Source organism: Oncorhynchus keta, unplaced genomic scaffold (genome assembly GCF_023373465.1).
Source record: "Oncorhynchus keta strain PuntledgeMale-10-30-2019 unplaced genomic scaffold, Oket_V2 Un_contig_131_pilon_pilon, whole genome shotgun sequence".
NCBI classification, from domain to species: Eukaryota; Metazoa; Chordata; class Actinopteri; order Salmoniformes; family Salmonidae; genus Oncorhynchus; species Oncorhynchus keta.
In genome coordinates, this window is record NW_026278148.1 from 200,001 (window position 1) to 215,157 (window position 15,157).

Here is a 15,157-nt window from a genome sequence, read left to right on the forward strand (position 1 = left end):
ACAGGAGCAGAGACACTACCTCACCTCTGATTAGGACAGGGACCAGACAGGAGCAGAGACACTACCTCACCTCTGATTAGGAGAGGGACCAGACAGGAGCAGAGACACTACCTCACCTCTGATTAGGACAGGGACCAGACAGGAGCAGAGACACTAACTTTAACACCAGTAGACACCAGTATTTCTACACCAGCATTTCTACAACAGTATTTCTACACCAGCATTTCAACACCAGTATTTCTACACCAGTAGACACACCAGTATTTCTACAACAGTATTTCTACACCAGCATTTCAACACCAGTATTTCTACACCAGTAGACACACCAGTATTTCTACACCAGTATTTCTACATCAGTAGTTCTACACCAGTATTTCTACATCAGTAGTTCTACACCAGTATTTCTACACCAGTATTTCTACACCTGTATTTCTACACCAGTATTTCAACACCAGTATTTATACACCAGTAGACACACCAGTATTTCTACACCAGTATTTCTACATCAGTAGTTCTACACCTGTATTTCTACACCAGTATTTCTACACCAGTATTTCTACATCAGTATTTCTACACCTGTATTTCTACACCAGTAGACACACCAGTATTTCTACACCAGTATTTCTACACCTGTATTTCTACACCAGTAGACACACCAGTATTTCTACACCAGTATTTCTACACCAGTATTTCAACACCAGTATTTCTACACCAGTATTTCTACACCAGTATTTCAACACCAGTATTTATACACCAGTAGACACACCAGTATTTCTACACCAGTATTTCTACATCAGTAGTTCTACACCAGTATTTCTACATCAGTAGTTCTACACCAGTATTTCTACACCAGTATTTCAACACCAGTATTTCTACACCAGTATTTCTACACCAGTAGTTCTTCACCAGTATTTCTACACCAGTAGTTCTACACCAGTATTTCTACACCAGTATTTCTACATCAGTAGTTCTACACCAGTATTTCTACATCAGTAGTTCTACACCAGTATTTCTACACCAGTATTTCTACACCTGTATTTCTACACCAGTATTTCAACACCAGTATTTATACACCAGTAGACACACCAGTATTTCTACACCAGTATTTCTACATCAGTAGTTCTACACCAGTATTTCTACATCAGTAGTTCTTCACCTGTATTTCTACACCAGTATTTCTACACCAGTATTTCTACATCAGTATTTCTACACCTGGATTTCTACACCTGTATTTCTACACCAGTATTTCTACACCAGTATGTCTACACCAGTATTTCCACATCGGTAGTTCTACACCAGTATTTCTACATCAGTAGTTCTACACCAGTATTTCTACACCAGTATTTCAACACCAGTATTTCTACACCAGTATTTCTACATCAGTAGTTCTACACCAGTATTTATACATCAGTAGTTCTACACCAGTATTTCTACACCAGTAGTTCTACACCAGTAGTTCTACACCAATATTTCTACACCAGTATTTCTACATCAGTATTTCTACACCAGTATTTCTACACCAGTATTTCCACATCGGTAGTTCTACACCAGTATTTCTACATCAGTAGTTCTACACTAGTATTTCTACACCAGTATTTCAACACCAGTATTTATACACCAGTAGACACACCAGTATTTCTACACCATTTCACACTGTATATAGATGTTCTATTGTGTTATTAACTGTACGATTGTTTATCCCATGATAGATGTACTGTATGTAGGCTATAGAGATAGACCAGTACATATATATGTACTGTATGTAGGCTATAGAGATAGACCAGTACATATGGACAGTACATTATTATTATTATTATTATTATTATTATTATTATATTATTATTATTATTATTATATTATATTATTATTATATTATATTATTATATATTATTATTATTATTATTAGTATTATTATTAGTATTATTATTATTATTATTATATGTACTGTATGTAGGCTATAGAGATAGACCAGTACATATGGATGTACTGTATGTAGGCTATAGAGATAGACCAGTACATATATATACTGTATGTAAGATGTAGAGACAGACCAGTACATATAGATGTACTGTATGTAGGCTATAGAGATAGACCAGTACATATATATGTACTGTATGTAGGCTATAGAGATAGACCAGTACATATATATGTACTGTATGTAGGCTATATAGATAGACCAGTACATATATATGTACTGTATGTAGGCTATAGAGATAGACCAGTACATATATATGTACTGTATGTAGGCTATAGAGATAGACCAGTACATATATATGTACTGTATGTAGGCTATAGAGATAGACCAGTACATATATATGTACTGTATGTAGGCTATAGAGATAGACCCGTACATATATATGTACTGTATGTAGGCTATAGAGATAGACCAGTACATATGGATGTACTGTATGTAGGCTATAGAGATAGACCAGTACATATATATGTACTGTATGTAGGCTATAGAGATAGACCCGTACATATATATGTACTGTATGTAGGCTATAGAGATAGACCAGTACATATGGATGTACTGTATGTGGGCTATAGAGATAGACCAGTACATATGGATGAACTGTATGTAGGCTATAGAGATAGACCAGTACATATGGATGAACTGTATGTAGGCTATAGAGATAGACCATTACATATAGATATACTGTATGTAGGATGTAGAGATAGACCAGTACATATGGATATACTCTATATGGGCTATATCTGTATGTTGGTCTCTGTTTTAATGAACTGCCTTAATTAAAGTTAAAAGTTTTTAAAGATAAATTAAAGATAAAGTTTTTAAATCTTGAATCTACAGCCAGGACAACAGTTAGTTTTACATCCACACCTTAAGGCATGACAGATATGTTGTAACTGACATGATACATGTTCCAGTAGGCTGCTGGGTTCTGTACTGAGGACTCCACATGTCTGCATGTTCCCTCTCATATACTCTCTGCCTTATAAACCATACTCTCTGTCATATAAACCATACTCTCTGCCTTATAAACCATACTCTCTGTCATATAAACCATACTCTCTGCCATACAAACCATACTCTCTGCCTTATAAACCATACTCTCTGCCTTATAAACCATACTCTCTGCCTTATAAACCATACTCTCTGCCTTATAAACCATACTCTCTGCCATACAAACCATACTCTCTGCCTTATAAACCATACTCTGTCATATAAACCATACTCTCTGCCTTATAAACCATACTCTCTGCCTTATAAACCATACTCTCTGCCATACAAACCATACTCTCTGCCTTATAAACCATACTCTCTGTCATATAAACCATACTCTGCCTTATAAACCATACTCTCTGTCATATAAACCATACTCTCTGCCTTATAAACCATACTCTCTGTCATATAAACCATACTCTGCCTTATAAACCATACTCTCTGCCTTATAAACCATACTCTCTGCCATATAAACCATACTCTCTGCCTTATAAACCATACTCTCTGCCATATAAACCATACTCTCTGCCTTATAAACCATACTCTCTGCCTTATAAACCATACTCTCTGCCATATAAACCATACTCTCTGCCTTATAAACCATACTCTCTGCCTTATAAACCATACTCTCTGTCATATAAACCATACTCTCTGCCTTATAAACCATACTCTCTGCCATATAAACCATACTCTCTGCCTTATAAACCATACTCTCTGCCTTATAAACCATACTCTCTGCCATATAAACCATACTCTCTGTCATATAAACCATACTCTCTGCCTTATAAACCATACTCTCTGCCTTATAAACCATACTCTGCCTTATAAACCATACTCTGCCATAGCTGAGCTGGGGTGAGCTACAAAATGCCTGGGCTAAAGAGCTGGGACTGATAAACTGGTCTGGGTTGATCTGAGGCTAGGAGTTGAGATGGTAGACTGGTCTGGGTTAATCTGAGGCTAGGAGTTGAGATGGTAGACTGGTCTGGGTTGATTTGAGACTTGGAGTTGAGATGGTAGACTGGTCTGGGTTGATCTGAGGCTAGGAGTTGAGATGGTAGACTGGTCTGGGTTGATCTGAGGCTAGGAGTTGAGATGGTAGACTGGTCTGGGTTGATCTGAGGCTCGGAGTTGAGATGGTAGACTGGTCTGGGTTGATCTGAGGCTAGGTAGAGATGGTACACTGGTCTGGGTTGATCTGAGGCTAGGAGTGGAGATGGTAATAATAATAATATATGCCATTTAGCAGACGCTTTTATCCAAAGCGACTTACAGTCATGTGTGCATACATTCTACGTATGGGTGGTCCCAGGAATCGAACCCACTACCTTGGCGTTACAAGCGCCATGCTCTACCAACTGAGCTACAGAAGGACCACTGAGGTCGGAGTTGAGATGGTAGACTGGTCTGGGTTGATCTGAGGCCAGGTAGAGTTGGACAGGTTTGGTGGTGTACAGGCTGATGACTGGAAGGATTACAGAGGGAGTTGTGTGTCCACTGGAATCCTGTGCTGACAGAGTGAGCTTACCAAGCCTCCCGCCATGCCACGCCTCACACACCGGGACCCATTGATGGCCAACACTGAACAAGGAGAGAGATGAGAGGGAGAAGAATGGGATGACTGTGGTTCAGTTGAGCAGAGAGAGAGGGAGAGGGAGAGAAGGGGAAGGTGATAAGGAAAGAGAAGGGGCGAGAGAGAGAGGGAGAGAGAGAGAGAGAGAGAGAGAGAGAGAGAGAGAGAGAGAGAGAGAGAGAGAGAGAGAGAGAGAGAGGGAATGAGGTATGAAGCAATGGAAAGAGAGGGATGATTGTCTGTCTGTCTGTCCCTAAGCCTGTGACTGTCAATGACTGTCTTATTGAATTCAAGATGGAGCCGCAGCCATTGTTCCCCATCACCACAGTGAGCGTGTTTCCTCATAACTCTGAACCCATCTCTCACAGAGCTTGTGTGTGTGCTATTCTTAACCTGTCATGGACGAGGGACAACACTGTCAGGGCCAGTAAACACACTCATTTACGTATTACTCAACCTTCTCAAATGAAAGAGAGGAGCTCTGATGACAACCCTAACACCACCTATCTAAAGGCTCACCATCCGTCTCCTGGGGGTGAAAGACGAACCAGAAGAACACACACATTGAGTTCAGAGCACAGTAATTATACAAAGACCACATCACCCAACCTTTCAAAGCTAAACCAACACAATGGGGATGTTGTGAACCACTGAGGTCAGGTGGATCAGACATTATCACATCCCTTGTGAGAGGAAAGAATCATTCCGTTTTCATGACTTTCAGTTTGTCTGTTCTACCTTGAAAGACACCTGTTGTAACTTTAATGTGTTTGAGTTAATGTTTAAGTTTATTCTTTGAACTGTATCTAAAGATATTTCTTTAGATTTATTTGCATATGTAATTGTATTGGGTTGTGTTGAATTACGCTTTTTGACTGCAAGTCCCAGAATGCCTTGCGAGAGGAATGAGTGATAACGCGCCAATTATGTGCAGGTGCGAGTGACTTTCCGACAGCATCTTACCTGCATTGCTCTGTACCAAAACCATTGTTGTTAAATGTAACGTGAACAAGTATTCTTACTAAAAGAAGCTTTCGTATCAAACACATCAAACACGACGTCCCGAGTCATTACTTTGAAGTTAGTTCATCTAAAAACACCTAATGCAAATATGACAGTGTAAATACGTCCTGTTTTTATCATACTGTATGATACTGTATAATACTGTATGATACTGTATCATACTGTATGATACTGTATAATACTGTATGATACTGTATAATACTGTATAATACTGTATAATACTGTATGATACTGTATAATACTGTATGATACTGTATAATACTGTATGATACTGTATAATACTGTATAATACTGTATGATACTGTATGATACTGTATGATACTGTATAATACTGTATGATACTGTATAATACTGTATGATACTGTATAATACTGTATGATACTGTATGATACTGTATAATACTGTATGATACTGTATGATACTGTATGATACTGTATGATACTGTATAATACTGTATGATACTGTATAATACTGTATAATACTGTATGATACTGTATGATACTGTATGATACTGTATAATACAGTATGATACTGTATAATACTGTATAATACTGTATGATACTGTATGATACTGTATAATACTGTATGATACTGTATGATACTGTATAATACTGTATGATACTGTATAATACTGTATGATACTGTATGATACTGTATAATACTGTATGATACTGTATAATACTGTATGATACTGTATAATACTGTATAATACTGTATGATACTGTATAATACTGTATGATACTGTATAATACTGTATAATACTGTATGATACTGTATAATACTGTATGATACTGTATGATACTGTATAATACTGTATGATACTGTATAATACTGTATGATACTGTATAATACTGTATGATACTGTATAATACTGTATAATACTGTATGATACTGTATAATACTGTATGATACTGTATGATACTGTATAATACTGTATAATACTGTATGATACTGTATAATACTGTATGATACTGTATGATACTGTATAATACTGTATGATACTGTATGATACTGTATGATACTGTATGATACGCACTGGGTACTGCTTTACATATCGGCTTAGCGTTTAAAGACGTACATTATTTAATACCGTGAATGTGAGACCTGTGTTTCTCCGTCAATGTAAAACACAATGGCAGGTTCAACTTTTATCCTCCACAGTTACGTGTCTGAGGTTTCTAATGTCAACTAATGGAAAAGGGTTTTTAGAATAAAAACTGTTAGGGGATTGTATTAATGGTTCAGAGAAACATTCAGGCATAAATCAGGGACCCTAACTACCCCTGACACACACACACACACGCACACACGCACGCACGCACGCACACGCACACGCACACACGTACACACACACACACACACGCACACATACACATACACATACACATACACATACACATACACATACACACACACACACACACACACCAAACTGGGGTTAATAGAAGTTCAGCTAAAGATTTATTTGAATGGCTCTATTATAATTTCACTAAATTAAACAAAATGTCCTCTTTGTTGAGACCAACCATTAAATTATTCCACATCTGTCCTGGAAACTAGAAAGTGTCACGACATTTTTTTATTTATCTGGGCTGATTTAAAGCTCTGTTGTTTTGCCGACGTAAGCAGGACTTTAAAAAGGTCCAGTCCAGGAGACGAGAGCAGGAATATTGGACGTAAGCAGGACTTTAAAAAGGTCCAGTCCAGGAGACGAGAGCAGGAATATTGGACGTAAGCAGGACTTTAAAAAGGTCCAGTCCAGGAGACGAGAGCAGGAATATTGGACGTAAGCAGGACTTTAAACAGGTCCAGTCCAGGAGACGAGAGCAGGAATATTGGACGTAAGCAGGACTTTAAAAAGGTCCAGTCCAGGAGACGAGAGCAGGAATATTGGACGTAAGCAGGACTTTAAAAAGGTCCAGTCCAGGAGACGAGAGCAGGAATATTGGACGTAAGCAGGACTTTAAACAGGTCCAGTCCAGGAGACGAGAGCAGGAATATTGGACGTAAGCAGGACTTTAAACAGGTCCAGTCCAGGAGACGAGAGCAGGAATATTGGACGTGGAATCGAGGACATTTTCCCTGTCACTGATCACTTCTTTCAGACAAACAGCAGCCAACACTGTAGTCCATCTGCACGACCTCTAAACACACCGAGGTCCTTTGATTTGCCTTTCAGTGTGGATCCAAATGAATTATGGAAACGTTACGGAAATGAAAACAGAGACAAGAAGACAAATAAAAGAGGGAGATTCTCAGACATATGAACACCTGGTGGGAAAAGCAACTCTACAAGTCAACAGAGAGGACGCATCCAGGCATTGATACTGTGAAATATTACTGCTCCATCGCCTTATGTCTCAGATGAGGCGTGCTGGTCTAGGATCAGGTCCACCCTGGGTACATATCATCTTATTATTTGTAAGTCACTCTGGATAAGAGCATCTGCTAAATGACTTAAATGTAAATGTAAATCTAAAAGGCCAAACTGATCCTGGATCAGCACTCCTACTCGAAGACGTTTAATAAATACAGCCCAATATTTACAGAATATAGCGCCCCCCCATGAGGAACTTTACTATACTGGTACCATCTCATATCATTTTTATTAGAAGATTAGCAGTTAATTATTACAACCCTGTCACAGTCTCAAATAATATCTGAGTGTTTTCCAACAGGGAGTATAGATGAAAGGGTGAGTCCACAGCCATAAAACAGGTGGAACATTGTTGAGAACACATTGTGGGGCCAGCCGGTTGGGCTCTGCCCTTCATCCAAGCCAAAGAACGTCAATTATGGTACAGGGTGAAATGCTTGAGGAACACACACACACACACACACACACACACACACACACACACACACACACACACACACACACACACACACACACACACACACACACACACACACACACACACGCACGCACGCACGAACGCACGCACGCACACACACGCGCGCACGCACACATGCACACTAGTGAAAGCATGCTTGCCGTCCATACAGAGAAGCCTAGGAATGTGCGTTTTGCAGGTATTGGCTGCGGTATGCCAGCCCGTCCACACACACACACACACACACACACACATTGTGATTGGCCAGCCCGTCCACACACGAACACGCTCTGACCTGAGCTGCACGTCGTACTGTTGAAAACAGAACCAAATCTGTGCTGCAGGTGCCAGCGTTCATCACCATGAAAAGGAGCGTCTCTATGTGTGTAATGTAGGAGTCTCTCGCTGATTGTTCATCACTCTGGATAAGAGCGTCTGCTAAATGACTGAGAGGTCAAATGTAAACTTGATATTTCCCAACATGCACAGGGTCTGGTATGCAGTGGTGTACAGTACTTAATTAAAAAATATTTTAAATACTGCTACTACTTATTACTACTTACTACTTAAGTTGTTTTGTTGGGTATTTGTACTTTACTTTAATATTTATATCTTTGACAACTTTTACTTTTACTTGACTAAATTCCTGAATAAAATAATAACAAATGCTTATACTATATACTATATTTGAGTGCTGGACCGTGCTCCTGGCTATCCGAAAGTAATTACAAAAGAAAATAATTGTGCCATCTGGTTTGCTTAATATATGGAATTTGAAAGGATTTAAACGTTTATTTATAGATAAGTAAACTTGAGCAATTATATTTACTATATTTAATTGTATTTACTATATTTAATTATATTTATTATATTTAATTATATTTACTTTAACTCATGTATGACAATTGGATACTTTTCCCACCACTGCTGGTATGAGAAGACCACATCTATAGTCATCACCTTTAGTCTGGATCACTCTGATGCTACTTACACCCAGATCCCCATCACCTTTAGCCTGGATCACTCTGATGCTACTTACACCCAGATCCTCCATCACCTTTAGCCTGGATCACTCTGACGCTACTTACACCCAGATCCTCCATCACCTTTAGCCTGGATCACTCTGATGCTACTTACACCCTGATCCCCATCACCTTTAGCCTGGATCACTTTGATGCTACTTACACCCAGATCCTCCATCACCTTTAGCCTGGATCACTGATGCTACTTACACCCAGATCCCCATCACCGTTAGCCTGGATCACTCTGATGCTACTTACACCCAGATCCCCATCACCTTTAGCCTGGATCACTCTGATGCTACTTACACCCAGATCCTCCATCAGCTTTAGCCTGGATCACTCTGATGCTACTTACACCCAGATCCCCATCACCTTTAGCCTGGATCACTCTGATGCTACTTACACCCAGATCCCCATCACCTTTAGCCTGGATCACTCTGATGCTACTTACACCCTGATCCCCATCACCTTTAGCCTGGATCACTTTGATGCTACTTACACCCAGATCCCCATCACCTTTAGCCTGGATCACTCTGATGCTACTTACACCCAGATCCCCATCACCTTTAGCCTGGATCACTGATGCTACTTACACCCAGATCCCCATCACCTTTAGCCTGGATCACTCTGATGCTACTTACACCCAGATCCCCATCACCTTTAGCCTGGATCACTGATGCTACTTACACCCAGATCCCCATCACCTTTAGCCTGGATCACTCTGATGCTACTTACACCCCGATCCCCATCACCTTTAGCCTGGATCACTGATGCTACTTACACCCAGATCCCCATCACCTTTAGCCTGGATCACTCTGATGCTACTTACACCCTGATCCCCATCACCTTTAGCCTGGATCACTCTGATGCTACTTACACCCAGATCCCCATCACCTTTAGCCTGGATCACTCTGATGCTACTTACACCCAGATCCCCATCACCTTTAGCCTGGATCACTCTGATGCTACTTACACCCAGATCCCCATCACCTTTAGCCTGGATCACTCTGATGCTACTTACACCCAGATCCTCCATCACCTTTAGCCTGGATCACTCTGATGCTACTTACACCCAGATCCCCATCACCTTTAGCCTGGATCACTCTGATGCTACTTACACCCAGATCCCCATCACCTTTAGCCTGGATCACTCTGATGCTACTTACACCCAGATCCCCATCACCTTTAGCCTGGATCACTGATGCTACTTACACCCAGATCCCCATCACCTTTAGCCTGGATCACTGATGCTACTTACACCCTGATCCCCATCACCTTTAGCCTGGATCACTCTGATGCTACTTACACCCAGATCCCCATCACCTTTAGCCTGGATCACTGATGCTACTTACACCCAGATCCTCCATCACCTTTAGCCTGGATCACTCTGATGCTACTTACACCCAGATCCCCATCACCTTTAGCCTGGATCACTGATGCTACTTACACCCAGATCCCCATCACCTTTAGCCTGGATCACTGATGCTACTTACACCCAGATCCCCATCACCTTTAGCCTGGATCACTGATGCTACTTACACCCAGATCCTCCATCACCTTTAGCCTGGATCACTCTGATGCTACTTACACCCAGATCCTCCATCACCGTTAGCCTGGATCACTTTGATGCTACTTACACCCAGATCCTCCATCACCTTTAGCCTGGATCAGTCTGATGCTACTTACACCCAGATCCTCCATCACCTTTAGCCTGGATCACTCTGATGCTACTTACACCCAGATCCTCCATCACCGTTAGCCTGGATCCCTCAGATGCTACTTACAGCCAGGTCCCCATCACCTTTCGTCTGGATCACTCATCTCCTACTTACACCCAGATCCTCCATCACCTTTAGTCTGGATCACTCAGCTCCTACTTACAACCAGATCCTCCATCACCTTTAGTCTGGATCACTCAGCTCCTACTTACACCCAGATCCCCATCACCTTTAGTCTGGATCACTCAGCTCCTACTTACAACCAGATCCTCCATCACCTTTAGTCTGGATCACTCAGCTCCTACTTACAACCAGATCCTCCATCACCTTTAGTCTGGATCACTCAGCTCCTACTTACAGCCAGATCCTCCAAGCCACTAAGTCCTGAGGCTCAGATGGTTAACACCAGCCTATATCTGACTTGTCTCTTTAACACCCAGCTCCTGACCGTGTACATTAAACCTGCTGACACAGCAACCACCTAGTAACACTGACCGACCCAGCAACCACCTAGTAACGCTGACCGACACAGCAACCACCTAGTAACACTGACCGACCCAGCAACCACCTAGTAACACTGACCGACCCAGCAACCACCTAGAAACACTGACCGACCCAGCAACCACCTAGCAACACTGACCGACCCAGCAACTATCTAGTAACACTGACCGACCCAGCAACTATCTAGTAACACTGACCGACCCAGCAACCACCTAGTAACACTGACCGACCCAGCAACCACCTAGTAACACTGACCGACCCAGCAACCACCTAGTAACACTGACCGACCCAGCAACCACCTAGTAACACTGACCGACCCAGCAACCACCTAGTAACACTGACCGACCCAGCAACCACCTAGTAACACTGACCGACCCAGCAACTACCTAGTAACACTGACCTACCCAGCAACCACCTAGTAACACTGACCGACCCAACAACTATCTAGTAACACTGACCGACCCAGCAACTACCTAGTAACACTGACCGACCCAGCAACCACCTAGTAACACTGACCGACCCAGCAACTATCTAGTAACACTGACCCACCCAGCAACTACCTAGTAACACTGACCGACCCAGCAACTACCTAGTAACACTGACCGACCCAGCAACTATCTAGTAACACTGACCGACCCAGCAACCACCTAGTAACACTGACCGACCCAGCAACCACCTAGTAACACTGACCGACCCAGCAACCACCTAGTAACACTGACCGACCCAGCAACTATCTAGTAACACTGACCCACCCAGCAACCACCTAGTAACACTGACCGACCCAGCAACTACCTAGTAACACTGACCGACCCAGCAACCACCTAGTAACACTGACCGACCCAGCAACTACCTAGTAACACTGACCGACCCAGCAACTATCTAGTAACACTGACCGACCCAGCAACTATCTAGTAACACTGACCGACCCAGCAACTATCTAGTAACACTGACCGACCCAGCAACTACCTAGTAACACTGACCGACCCAGCAACTATCTAGTAACACTGACCGACCCAGCAACCACCTAGTAACACTGACCGACCCAGCAACCACCTAGTAACACTGACCGACCCAGCAGCCACCTAGTAACACTGACCGACCCAGCAACCACCTAGTAACACTGACCGACCCAGCAACCACCTAGTAACACTGACCCACCCAGCAACCACCTAGTAACACTGACCGACCCAGCAACTATCTAGTAACACTGACCGACCCAGCAACTATCTAGTAACACTGACCGACCCAGCAACCACCTAGTAACACTGACCCACCCAGCAACCACCTAGTAACACTGACCGACCCAGCAACCACTAGAAACACTGACCGACCCAGCAACCACCTAGCAACACTGACCGACCCAGCAACTATCTAGTAACACTGACCGACCCAGCAACTATCTAGTAACACTGACCGACCCAGCAACCACCTAGTAACACTGACCGACCCAGCAACCACCTAGTAACACTGACCGACCCAGCAACCACCTAGTAACACTGACCGACCCAGCAACCACCTCGTAACACTGACCGACCCAGCAACTATCTAGTAACACTGACCGACCCAGCAACCACCTCGTAACACTGACCGACCCAGCAACTACCTAGTAACACTGACCTACCCAGCAACCACCTAGTAACACTGACCGACCCAACAACTATCTAGTAACACTGACCGACCCAGCAACTACCTAGTAACACTGACCGACCCAGCAACCACCTAGTAACACTGACCGACCCAGCAACTATCTAGTAACACTGACCCACCCAGCAACTACCTACTAACACTGACCGACCCAGCAACTACCTAGTAACACTGACCGACCCAGCAACTATCTAGTAACACTGACCGACCCAGCAACCACCTAGTAACACTGACCGACCCAGCAACCACCTAGTAACACTGACCTACCCAGCAACCACCTAGTAACACTGACCGACCCAGCAACTATCTAGTAACACTGACACACCCAGCAACCACCTAGTAACACTGACCGACCCAGCAACTACCTAGTAACACTGACCGACCCAGCAACCACCTAGTAACACTGACCGACCCAGCAACTACCTAGTAACACTGACCGACCCAGCAACTATCTAGTAACACTGACCGACCCAGCAACTATCTAATAACACTGACCGACCCAGCAACTATCTAGTAACACTGACCACCCAGCAACTACCTAGTAACACTGACCGACCCAGCAACTATCAGTAACACTGACCGACCCAGCAACCACCTAGTAACACTGACCGACCCAGCAACCACCTAGTAACACTGACCCACCCAGCAGCCACCTAGTAACACTGACCGACCCAGCAACCACCTAGTAACACTGACCGACCCAGCAACCACCTAGTAACACTGACCGACCCAGCAACCACCTAGTAACACTGACCGACCCAGCAACTACCTAGTAACACTGACCGACCCAGCAACCACCTAGTAACACTGACCGACCCAGCAACCACCTAGCAACACTGACCGACCCAGCAACCACCTAGTAACACTGACCGACCCAGCAACCACCTAGTAACACTGACCGACCCAGCAACCACCTAGTAACACTGACCGACCCAGCAACCACCTAGTAACACTGACCGACCCAGCAACTACCTAGTAACACTGACCGACCCAGCAACTATCTAGTAACACTGACCGACCCAGCAACTACCTAGCAACACTGACCGACCCAGCAACCACCTAGTAACACTGACCGACCCAGCAACCACCTAGTAACACTGACCGACCCAGCAACTATCTAGTAACACTGACCGACCCAGCAACTATCTAGTAACACTGACCGACCCAGCAACTATCTAGTAACACTGACCCACCCAGCAACTATCTAGTAACACTGACCAACCCAGCAACTACCTAGCAACACTGACCCACCCAGCAACTATCTAGTAACACTGACCGACCCAGCAACTATCTAGTAACACTGACCGACCCAGCAACTATCAGTAACACTGACCCACCCAGCAACTACCTAGTAACACTGACCCACCCAGCAACCACCTAGTAACACTGACCGACCCAGCAACTACCTAGTAACACTGACCGACCCAGCAACTACCAGTAACACTGACCCACCCAGCAACCACCTAGTAACACTGACCCACCCAGCAACCACCTAGTAACACTGACCGACCCAGCAACTATCTAGTAACACTGACCCACCCAGCAACCACCTAGTAACACTGACCGACCCAGCAACTATCTAGTAACACTGACCGACCCAGCAACTATCTAGTAACACTGACCGACCCAGCAACTATCTAGTAACACTGACCGACCCAGCAACTATCTAGTAACACTGACCGACCCAGCAACTACCTAGTAACACTGACCGACCCAGCAACCACCTAGTAACACTGACCGACCCAGCAACTATCTAGTAACACTGACCGACCCAGCAACTATCTAGCAACACTGACCGACCCAGCAACCACCTAGTAACACTGACCGACCCAGCAACTACCTAGCAACACTGACCGACCCAGCAACCACCTAGTAAC